This window comes from Felis catus, chromosome X, assembly GCF_018350175.1.
Source record: "Felis catus isolate Fca126 chromosome X, F.catus_Fca126_mat1.0, whole genome shotgun sequence".
Taxonomy (NCBI): domain Eukaryota; kingdom Metazoa; phylum Chordata; class Mammalia; order Carnivora; family Felidae; genus Felis; species Felis catus.
In genome coordinates this window covers 94,305,588-94,318,025 of record NC_058386.1, presented here as the reverse complement: position 1 = coordinate 94,318,025, position 12,438 = coordinate 94,305,588, and the positions used below count along the sequence as shown (strand labels likewise).

At 44.1% G+C, this 12,438-nt stretch overlaps 1 protein-coding gene across 3 annotated transcripts in view; it reads right to left on the bottom strand.

The window, feature by feature from the left end:
• The window catches only part of PLS3 (plastin 3), a 93,332-nt gene extending 83,199 nt beyond the window's left edge, over window positions 1-10,133 (bottom strand). The window contains exon 1 of one of the 3 annotated variants that reach the window (XM_006943944.4): window positions 10,002-10,133. The gene's annotated coding sequence lies outside the window, so the exon portion shown is untranslated. Of the gene's footprint in view, window positions 1-9,348; window positions 9,480-10,001 lie in introns of those variants that run through there. The other 2 variants (XM_045050424.1, XM_045050423.1) reach the window with 2 other exon arrangements.
• Window positions 10,134-12,438: the final 2,305 nt, after the last annotated feature.

Here is a 12,438-nt window from a genome sequence, read left to right as displayed (position 1 = left end):
CCCCGGTCAAGCATCAACATTACCTATTATTACCTTTTCTCCTGATCTAATTATATTTGTTAGTAGTAATAAGTTCATAATGGTCTCTCTAATGTATGAATAGAGTCGTGTTTCCAATGGTCCTTTGAGGGCAGACTCTTTAAACCGTTGGATGGCATAACTTCACAAAAGGATACACTAAATGGTAAACAGTTTTCCTAGCTTAAGTCAAGAAGCTTCTTCAACCTACATCATTGTTAAAAATCTTCCCTATGTACAATAAAAAGCAATGGGAAGCAATATTTTCACAATGCCATTAAGTAAAGCAGAAAAAATCAACTCCCTGATTTACCCTGAATGGTGATACGTAAGGAAAAACAGTTTGAATTTGAGGCAAATGACCAGGTAGATATATAGACACCTGACAAGATCATCTAAGGCAACATTCATTGACCTGTAAAAGGGAAATATTTATGGAGCACCTACTATCCGCTAGTTTCTTTATAAATGTTCTCATTCGATTTTATGGACAACACTGAAAACAAGTCGTATTAGCCCCATTTTGTAAATGGTGAAACTAGAACTTCCCCAGTGTCACAGAGATATAAATTAGCAGAGCCCTTGGAACTCACATTTAAGGCTAAAACACATCCTGACTATAAAACACAGTTGGAGATGATCCCTCTGGAAAGAAAACACAAGGAGGTGGTAGGACTGAGCTGTCAGGTCAGACCCATCTTCCACGTTACTTCTGGGTCATCGTGCTATGTCCAGACCGGCATGGCACTTAGTGAGACTGCTGAACTGGGAGACAGGAGAGAAACATCAGGGGAGAGTCTGTGTATCAGCACGGGATACATTTAGAGAGGGACATGCAGTGTATGTACTATGAGCCATTCAAATATACAAAATATTTGGGTGTTTTCCCATTTTTTAATGTTTATTTATTTTTGAGAGAAAGAGAACACGTGGGGTAGGGGCAGAGAGAGAAACAGAGGATCCCAAGCGCAGAGAGCCCAATGCGGGGCTCAAACTCAGGAGCCATGAGTTCGTGACCTGAGCTGAAGTCAGATACTTAACCGACTGAGCCACCCAGGCGCCCCCCACTCCACCGCCTTCAAAACTTTTTTTTTTTTAGTATTTATTTTTTAATTGTATTTTACTTACAAAAATTTTTTAATGTTTTATTTCTTTTTGAGAGAGAGACAGAGAGAGACAAACAGTGAGCGGGGGAGAGGCAGAGAGAGAGGGAGACACAGAATCCGAAGCAGGCTCCAGGCTCCGAGCTGTCAGCACAGAGCTGGACGCGGGGCTCAAACTCACCAACTGTGAGATCATGACCTGAGCTGAAGTCGGACGCTTAACCAACTGAGCCACCCAGGCGCCCCAATGTTTGTTTATTTTTGAGAGAGCAAATATACAAAATACTTGTTAAATCTAGTGTTTGTAATTTGGGGAGTCACCACACACTGAAACTAGGCACAAATCAAGTGGCAGCATCAGAATTCCTACCACGGTTGGAACTCTGCTTATGAATGAAATATAAAACTTTGAATTTGTTGAGTGACATCATGGTAATTTAAGGGACCAACAGCCTGAGACAAAAAAAAAAAAAAAAAAAAAAAAAAAAAAAAAAAAAAAAAAAAAAAAGCCTATCGACAAACACAGTCATGTTACCAACTCCAAGATTAAAAGTTCCTTTAGGATATGGAAGGTACATGGTCACAAATAAGCTCTGTATACTTGAACTGAGTTTTAGAACAACCTGAAATCTAAAGGCAACTTAAAAATAAACCTGTCTCCCCTCCCCCATTAACAGTTCCGTTTTAAAAAATAGAACTTCCTATGATTGTATATACCCCACATGATTCTCCTTCATCCTGCTTCGCACCTGTGAAGTAGATCAGAGGAAACCAAAATATTTCCGAGACATATACTTTACCTAAACCAGCTTCAGTTTAGAGTCAAATACCATATACTATATAAAGAACAGCCTTTTTTGTTTTTGTTTTTGGAATACACTGTTTGCAATCAAAGCTCTTTTTTGCTTAAGCCAATGTTTAAATTTCAGAGATTGTCAAAGGACTTCATCTTTAAAAACAAAAATCTTTGCCATTTCTCTTCTAAACATTTATCTCAAAGAAACAATCTGAGTTGCAAAAATGGTTTTGGCCCAAGGATGTTCACTGAAGCACTATCTATAAGAAATGGAAGCAACATAAACTTGCAGCAACCTGGAATTAGTGAAAAGAAATGATGAGACGCTCATTATGTGGAAGATCACAGCGATTTAAAAATTTTTCAAAAATATTTGATTACGTGAAAACATGTTCATAACGTAGTGAGTGGAAAGAGTGGAATACAAACTGTATACACAGTATGATCCCAATTTTTAAAATATCTAACTTTCTCGGTGAGGGATGGGCTAGCTGGGTGATGGGTACTGAGGGCACTTGCGATGAGCACTGGGTGTTGCATGTACGTGATGAATCACCGAATCCTACTCCTGAAACCAACGTTGCACTGTATGTTAACTAACTAGAATTTAAATAAAAAATTTAAAAAGAAAAAAAAATACCTAACTTTCTTTCTACACTGGAAAAAGATAAAAAATATGAACAGGTGGTTCGATTATGAGTAATTTTCATTTTCTTTTTTATAAATCCTTTCATAGTTTCTTCTAACATTTTTACAGTGACTTTGTATTTTTTAACGCAAAGTGATTAAAAAAATTTTAAGTATGCACTACTTAAGATACTTTTTCAGTAAGTTAAATCATACATGTGGATTATTATAGCATTTCCCATCATTCGCAGTTCTAGAAAACACTTTGCAGTCTATAATAGTAATTCTCTCTCACCTGAAATACAAGCCCCAAAATGCCAAAAAGAATAAAAAGAAATGACAAAAATGGGAATACACAAGCTAGTTATGAAATACAGAAAAAAAAATGCTGAAAAATTACACTAGTCTATGAAAGATAGTGTCAATTACAGATTCAGTGTCAATTACAGAATGTTAATCTGCATGCAATACTATGTAATCAGCATACAATGAAGAATGCAATAATAAATATTCAAAGCTATTACACTGACTTTACAAATTTATTTCATAGAAGATAAAAACTTTATATATGCTATATGTAAATTATATCTATAATGTATATAAATGTATGTATATAATACGTGTGTGTGTGTGTGTGTATACACACACATATATATAGATACACATATATACACAGCTTAAAAGAATCAGAGTTGGATTTTCAATAAATGGGTTACAAGATTACAAAAAATAATTTGCTATTGAATCTTAAAAAAACTTTTTAACGTTTATTTATTTTTGAGACAGAGACAGAGTGTGAGCAGGGGAGGGGTACATAGAGAGGGAGACACAGAATCCGAAACAGGTTCCAGGCTCTGAGCTGTCAGCACAGAGGCCCCCGAGGGGCTCGAACCCACAAACAATGAGATCACCACCTGAGCTGAAGTCCGACGCTTCACCGACTGAGCCACCCAGGCACCCCACTATTCAGTCTTTTAAAGCAGAGATAGTAGAAATAAGAGATGAGATTTTATAAAAGACATTGACTTCTATTAGCAAAAAGAGCCCACTCTTCAGAAGTAGTCACATGGTACCAGGTTATTTCAAAAGTCCTTTAACTCCTGGCCTTTCGCTTATTTCATTTTAATTAAGTACTATCACTTTACAAATGATATTTTGACAAATGCTATCGAATACCGTATGATTCCACTCGTGTGCAATGTAAGAAACAAAACAAATGAACAAAGAAAAAAAAAGTCTCTTAAATGTAGAGACTGGTGGTTGCTAGAGGGGTGGTAGATGGGGGATGGGTGAAATAGGCAAAAGGGATTAAGAGCTCATTTCTGGTGCTGAGCACTGAGAAATGTACAGAACTGTTGAATCGCTATTATCGTACAGCCGAAACTAATATAAACACTGTATTTTGCTTATACTGGCATTTAATAGATAAAAACATAATTTTAACCAACCAAGTAAAAATGCATGATAATGCAAGGAATGACAATGGTTAATGCCCCAGCATATAATTGGCAAGGTGGCCATAAACACTGAAAATTAATTCCGTGTTAACCGTTTTAAGGGTGGGAGGTAAAAAGGACACCTCAGAAGCCAGCTATCCAACTTGCTTTTCAGACACAGATCTACCTAACTTCTCATCTTTTCAGTGTTAATGATGGCACTCCACTTAAATATACAGATTATCTCCTCCATTAGGACTTTTCCAAACCTGCACTCCTTTAAAGGGTACTTGCTTAGGGAGAAGCACTTGGCTTTCTCTGTGGGCAGTTTTACACAAGACCTCCCATTGTGGGCAGTCACAAAACTAAGAATGAAGTAGGATAAGCCAAAAGATTCTGTAATGATTACCAACAAACACTAAAATACTGCTCAGTAGTTACTTGAGAAGGAGGGGGGGAAAAAACCCCATCACATTAATGGCTTTACCAGGCTGCCTGGCATAATATTTGAGAGGAAAAAAAAAAACATATAAGAAAGTATTACATATAGGTTTTTATTCTCTTGTCATTAACCATTTCTCTTAGTTTTCATTTTATTAGGTCTGCCTTTATTTCTCCTTTGCTTGTAAAACTGGAGGGCTGGAGAATATTTACAGACAAGTTAAAATGGGGCGAGACCTCAGTGATGAGATTTCTACCATTTCCGTAAAACTTTGTTGACGTTTTAGCGTTTCAGTGACATACTGTTCCAGTACTTTGATTTTATATAGCACCTGTCTGCTGAAGAACCAAGGCTCACTTATCCATATCTCACTTATCCTTTCAGCATGCCTGGGAAATACATAGATTGGAAACAGATGGCTTAATAAAGATCCAAACATGAACACCGAGAACTTGTGTGATTTACCTACACTGGCCTGTGTGTCCCAACCGTAGAGAGCGAAAAGCCGCTGCCTTCCATGCTCAGTGCCTTTTCCAATAAACGACACTACCTCCTTACCTTTCCTGAAGCTACCGGTCTGCCAACAAGGTATTTAGCTTGGTTCCATACAGGTGCATTAAAAATTTTTAAATCAACTAATGTAACTGAAATAAGCCAGACTATAACTATCTGAAAAAAAAAAAAAATCCAAGCAAAACAAAAACCTGGAGTCATGCTCTCAGCCGTATAAATGAGAAAATGCAAAATGTATTCAATGTTAGTTAGCAACATAAGCTTAAGTGACTTTCTCAAGGTCAAAGTAGGAGTCAATAGCAGAGCCATGTCTAGAATCGAGTTCTTCTGAAGCTAAGTCCAACATACTTTTCCTCTAGTATTTTAATTTTCACTTAAAGGCATTGTTTTTTCCTCCCTAAAACATTTCATACTGACAGTTGCCTTTTGAGTGCTAAGATGAAGGTAAATTACATATTATTAAGCATATTGAATTTTTATGACCTTCGAAGACTGACATTTCAGGATTAGACAGTTTATATTTTTAAGCCATAACTATAACCAAAGCTGTATCATAACTAAAAACAGCTAGGGCTGACCATTCGTATCTAAAATAGCTTCCAGCAGTGTAATGTATCCGAAAAGCTTTTGAAACCTCCAACACAGTGAAGGTACATTCTAGGGTATATCATTCTCTAGGATAATCACACAGACTCAAAACATGATCTGGCTGTTTTCTTCTAAACTGTGTTTTATTAGTTTCACAGATCAAATTTTTCCCGCTCTGGATTACTCTTACCCAAAAGAAAACTTATTATATGAGCAAACATGAAATGATTCTAAAACCAGATACCCAAGTTGTCATGTACTGATAGATGTTCATTTTCAATTTTATACCAGCATCTTTTGGAATCTGTCCTAAACAGCAAAAAAGAGTTTAGCAGTCATGTTTCACCTAGATTGGGCTACATGAAATACAGTAAGAAATTCATGACTTTATCATATGTGGTAAGAATATCATGTCAGTAAATTTCTTGGAAAGGCAAGTGGAAGTAATGCCTAAAACAGAATATGGAATCATGGAAAGTGGTCTTTCTTCCTATTTCCCGGTCAGTTTCCCCAAAAAGAAATCACTTTCGTTCTCCGGCACCATGGCCAAGCTACCCCTTCTTTTCAGTAACACTCATGTGGTTTGCCAAGGAGCAAAATTTCATTTGGTGCCGATAGTGCTCTGGATACTGACGTTCTGCCAGTATAAACAGTTGGGTCTAATGTGCATGTAACCATTTGTAGAAGAGATGTAATCTCAACCAAAATATTACTTACCAATTATAATTAATCCTTCCACCCAAAATGCCGTAAGCCAAGACATTTTCAGCAATAGTATCTAAATGATGGTATCAGACTAGAGACCCTGGACTTCAGTGTGGAGTGTCTGTACTAAGTCAAGGCAGAACATAATTTGGCTCCCTACCCCAAATAAAGAAAGAGGTTGATAACTTGCTAGATCTAACAGAGATTCAGAATGAGACTCACAACCCCCTGATGGTAAAACCTGAGTTCACTAAACGATACCCGCCAAATGAAGTCAGTAACAAAGTCAGTGGTTTTAAATGAGTGCACATCTGAAGACAAATGACATGCTGTGTAGGCTGAGAGCCTAGAGATGATCCCGTTTTGACATGAGTTAATAATATTTTTTATGAGTTTTTTTACGTTCATTTATTTATTCTGAGAGACTGTGTGCGCACCGCCCCCAACCCAGCTGTCAGCAGGTGGATCCCACCGCGAGATCATGACCTGAGCTGAAATCAAGGATCGAACACTTAACTGACTGAGCCCCCCAGGAGCCTTGGGTTTAATAATATTTTGAAAAGGGCTCATCTCCCTTCCACTTCAACCTCATTGGATAGTTGTACTCTCTTTTTGAGGTTAAATATTTATTAGGAGTTCAATCTAAAATGTTATTATCACCTCACCTCCACTAGGGGGTTCTATCAACCAGCATAGTTAACTCCGATAACCCAGGTGTAGCTTAAATCCACTTTGAGCTAATCTGTGCCGCAAGGCTAGCCTTGGGGTCAGAACTACATGCTTTAGAGGAGTTCTTGTTTTTAGGCTCAGGAACCCAAGCACAGCACAAAAAAAAAAAAAAAAAAGAGTGCTCAAGTCGCTCCGAGGTTGCTGCAGTGGACGAAGGGTTATTTTGGCTAATGCATACAAAGCCAAAATGTCTTAACTGTTCCCAGTTTCATTTATAGCTGCCCTAGTTTCAAGGCTGAATATGTATCAACTGGATCCATTTTTGTAAATAAGGAAAGCTTTTAAACTCCTGACCTCAGAGATTCCTCTGCCCACTGCCCGCTTTTATTTTTTTTTTCCTCTGCCCGTTTCAGTACTCTGGGGTATATTCTCTATCAGCCCTGCCACGTTTTTCCAACAGCAACCTTAACTTGGGCCACCTGGGCAGGTAATGGTCATTATGGGAGTCGTTTCAGGGTCCTCTCATTACTGCATCAAGAATCTGACGGCTAAAGATACCGAGTGGCTCAGTTGGTTGAGCCTCCCACTTTTTTTTTTAATGTTTTATTTTTGAGAGAGCACAAGCGGGGGAGGGGCAGAAAAAGGGGGACAGAGGATCAGAAGCGGGCTCTTGGCTGACAGCAGCCAGCCGACGAGGAGGTCCCTCCCACTCACGAACCCGGAGATCATGACCTGAGCCAAAGTCTGAAGCTCAACCAACTGAGCCACCCGGGCGCCCCAAGCCTCCCACTCTTGATTTTGGCTCAGGTCATGATCTCCTGGTGGTGACATTGAGCCTCAGCCTTGGGCTCTGGTCCGACCGTGCAGAGCCTGCTTGGGATTTTCTCCCTCTCTCTCTGCCCCTCCCTGCTTGTAGGAGCCTGCGCCCTGTCTCTCAAAATAAATAAATAATCATTTTAAAAAAGAGACACTTTTTTAAAAAACAGATTCTGACAGGCAAAGTCGCAACCAGCTCAACTTATCAAATTTAGAATCCACAGTTTTTGTGCCTGATTTCTGATCCAATTAATTCCAAACCACAAATAACTGGTGGTTAATTTTAGTCAAGAAATGATCCACCACCTTCAAGTAGATGCCTAATAAAGAGAACAGTTCAATCAGAATATAGGCCAGAACCGGGAAAATGGGTAAATGCTAATTTTTTTTTAACACCATCTTACAGAATACAGCTTCAAAAGTATCATTTAGGCACGAGGTGGGTGTAAATTAGAAGGACGATTTTCCTAGAAAATAATCAGTAAGATATGCTTTGAATTCAGGAAAGCCTTAAGTAGATTGAAAGGCCCCTGGGGAGGTATACGTCCCAGCACAAACACAGTTCAAGCCCTTATTTCAAAAACAGCTCCTGTCTTTATTTTGGGTAAAATCTGAGCACCAAATTCCCTTTCTGTTCCCCTCATCCAAATCCAAGCAGAATTCCCTGGAGTACGGGCCAGCTCACACTCCCCCTCTGCTTTTTTGTCGCGGTTGTTTTTGGAAAATGGGCTTCAGCCATTACATTCCAGTTTTAAAGGCAAAAGAAGTCATGTGACCATTACCCTAGGGGCATCAGAGATTTGCGGCACGTGATGCCAATCAGCAAGTGTGGGACATCGGTCGCTTCGGTGGAATTCACTGTAAATTGCATCTCCGGGATCACGTTGAGGCTCCCAAACACAGTGTGACATCGGTAAAGTCGAGTTTAAGTGCTTACCTCTCAGGAGTCTGTCATTTCGCTTTACGTTTTCTACCTACAGTGCGGCCAGCCAGGCTCTGTGCCCCCACTCCACCCCCTCCCTCGAAACAGGCCAGGCACCCCCAGCATCCCGTCGGGGTGATCCTATACGGCGAGGCTCTCCAACGCAGTTAGTTCTAAGCCCAACCTGCACCACTAGGGATGGTGTGCAGAACTGGTGAGGAGCAAGAGGCAGCGCGTCGGGCAAGTGTCAGAAAGCATTAACCTCATTCCACCTCCCAGCCTGGGATCGTCTCCGGTGCTGGAGCCGGGCCGTCGGAGCCGCCAGCACGCTAGAGCGGTAGCAGCGGCGGCGGCAACTTTGGGACTGGCAAGAAGCCAGGGAGGGGGTGGTCAGCGTCCCCCGGCCTCTTATTAGAGCGCTTAAGTACCGCGGGTGGAAAAAAGTAAACAGCGGCAAGTGCAGCTGTGGGGGGGGGGGGGGGGGAGGCGGGGAGGGCACATCACCCCCTCCCACTGCCCCCGCCGCTCAGCCTCTCAGGGAGCCCCGGGAGGTCCCGGGCTGCCGCTGCCCCGACCGCGCGCTCGGGGCTACAGAGCCCGAGGAGCCGAGCAGGGAGCAGCCCGAGGGCGCGGAGTCGGGGGAGACGAGAGCCGAAAGGTTCTGCCCTACTGGCCCGGAGCTGTTGTGCTACTGAAAGGAAAAAAGTGCTTACTCATAGGGAGATGCGGTGCGATCGCGGCGCTCTCGCGAATGGCCAGGGAAACGAGCGGGAGGCCGGCAGTCGGAGCCCCGCTAATTTCCCTGGGCCAAGGCAGCCGCTCAGCGCCCCGGAACTGGCGTGAGCCCGCGAGGTCAGCCGAGGCGGGCGAGCCGGGGCTGGAGGCGTCGCAGGCGGCCGGCTCCGGGATTTCCTGAGTCCGGGGCGGGAGGGGGCGGGGGGCGGGGGATGGCAGTAGCCGGGGAAGGACGACGGAGGGAAGTTAGGCGCTCGGTTTCCACTTCGGGGCGGCCGCCACGGAAGGGGAGAAGGGCAAGGGTTGGCGTCCAGGACTGCAGCCGCAGGTAGGCAACAAGTTAAGAGCAACTAGCGAGAAAGCACCATCCCTGCGGTTAAGAGCAGAAAACGTGTTTGCGGCGGGTGGTCGTGGGGCCCGCTGTCACTCCCACCCATCGCGGTTGCCAACGATCGCTTTGGCGCCCGAGGGCTGGGACTGGAATTTTTGCAGCCCCCTCTCCGCCCCGCGTCCCCGCGCGCGGGGCACGTTCCGGCAGAGGTGCCCGGAGATGCTCTCCCCGGGACCCGCGCCTGCCCACGCCCCGGGTACTCGCTCCCGTCGTGCCCTCCCGTGCCCACAAAGCACTTACATAAAGTCGCAGAGTCCCGGATCTGGCCCGACAGCCTCCGACCGACGCGCCCGGACAACTTCTGCCTCTCGGAATCTTTGCGGCAGTGGTTCTAAAGCCAGCGCTCCCTCCGCCCCTCGGCCGCCGCCATTGGCTCGGGTGGTGCTAGCCCTCGGCCTGGGAACCTGGAAGGGGATTGGGCCACGAGCCTGTCACATCAACTGGGTGGGGAACTGGGAGAAGAGTCGCCTGGGTGGACACCCCGGTGGGATGGGGACTCTAACTCTGCGGCGGGGAGCGGAGACCGGTCCCTCGCTCCGGCTTCTCCCCCTCCCCGGCTAAAAAGAGATTAGAAGTCCACAGTGCCTGACTCGGCGTAATGTGCAAAAAGGAAAAAAAAAAAAAAAAAAGTGGAAACAATGTAAAGATGTGAATGTCGGGAATGGGAGTTTGAAAGTCACTAAGCCCCTACTTAAGTCTGAGGGTACAGTTTTTTCCCCTGAATGGTGAAGAGAGCCTGGGCGCGGAAAGGGACATTTCTAGTAGTTTCGCCTGTGCGGATCAGCCCAGGTGCGAAACAACGCAGAGGGGAAACCTCAGCAATCTCCCCTTTAACCTTCCGAGGTGCAAGGGGCAGAATATGGACGGGACCGGCTCTCGGGTCTTTGGTTTCATGCCAAGTACATCGTTGACCCCAGTCACCTTGTGTGGCCGCTTTGTCCAAGCGGCAAGGGGTGAGAAGTCGAGGTGGGAAGGCATGGTGCAAGTAACCTCGTTCCGCTCGGTTGGCTGGAAATGGATGTCAACTCTCATCCGTCTCTTTCCACCAGAGAAAACTTGGGAGACGCGCTTCCCGGAATACCTTCTCTGTTACCCAGAGTACCCTTTATTCTTTGCCCAGCAGATTGCCGCCAGGTTACCACAGCTGGCTTCTCGCAAGAACAGACGCGGAGGTTTCCCCTCCGGATCTGCATTCCAATCCTTTGGCTCGCTGCAGGTCCAAAATCAGCTCCGAGGGCCAGAGTTGGAGGGATTCTCCAGGGTCAGGTCAAGGGATTGGCTTGTGGGACAGCTGCGGAGGAGAAAGTCTAAGCCCTTTCCCGTTCCAGTCGTAACCATTTTGTTCCGGAAATGTGTGCTTGGAATTTTTTTTTTTTTTTTTGGCGAATTTAAAATGGGTTCAATTGCATCCCATTTTACACGCATTTTAGGAAAAATGCTAAATTAGGAGTGGCCTCAAAAATTGAATGCTCCTGTAAAGAAGCCCCCGCTTGATCTGCTATTATGAATTTGCTTAGAGAAATTAACCTGTAGTGAGTGCCCGGACTTCTTAGATGGGAAGAGGTACGGGGGTCCATAGACTCCCTAAAAGCTACATAACCAGAGAAGGACTTGACACGGAGAGGGGGGAGGAGGGAACCTGGAAGGGGATTAATGATTAACCAACTAGAAGGACTTATGAAAGGCACGGGAAGGTGAAAAAGAAACGAGAGGGCAATCGTGCCTTCAGAAACCTTGAGCTTCTGTTGAGAGATTTCTTACTGGGTCAGGTTTGGGTCAGCACGAAAATACTGGTTTCAGTATGTTGCCGTTACATTGACCATGCCACACACATTTACAACAGGCTCCAGAAGGAGAATCCTGGCTTCCAATAATTGGCCCAAGGTTTGGTATGGTTTCTATAATTCTTTGCACAAAATCTCTAGACACACTGAATATGGTACTTCAGTTGTCCACCTTGCGTCAGTCACCACGGAAAAGCTTCCACCTGCTTTTATTTATTTATTTATTTATTTATTTATTTATTTATTTATTTTTAATTTTTTTTCAACGTTTATTTATTTTTGGGACAGAGAGAGACAGAGCATGAACGGGGGAGGGGCAGAGAGAGAGGGAGACACAGAATCGGAAGCAGGCTCCAGGCTCTGAGCCATCAGCCCAGAGCCCGAAGCGGGGCTCGAACTCACGAACCGCAAGATCGTGACCTGGCTGAAGTCGGACGCTTAACCGACTGCGCCACCCAGGCGCCCCGATTTATTTTTAATGTTTATTTGAGAGAGAGAGAGAGAGAACAGAGTGTGAGTGGGGGAGGGGCACAGAGAGAGGGAGACACAGAATCCGAAGCGGGCTCCAGGCTCTGAGCTTGTCAGCACAGAGCCCGTCGCGGGGCTTGAACTCACGAACTGTGAGATCATGACCTGAGCCGAAGTTGGCCGCTTAGCCGACTGAGCCACCCAGGTGTCCCCCCCCTCCCCCCATGTGCTTTTAGACTTAAACGTACAGACTTAGCCATAGCTTGAGGGGACTCTGCAAGCTAAGTTTTCCAGTATGGATATATTTGTCTCAATTACTTCACTTAATTTTCTGCTTCCGTTTACTTCTCAAGTTTTAGAATTTGGAGTAAGGGAAAATATTAAGAACCCTATGCATATGCTATTTTTGCTTTCCTGTTTCTTAA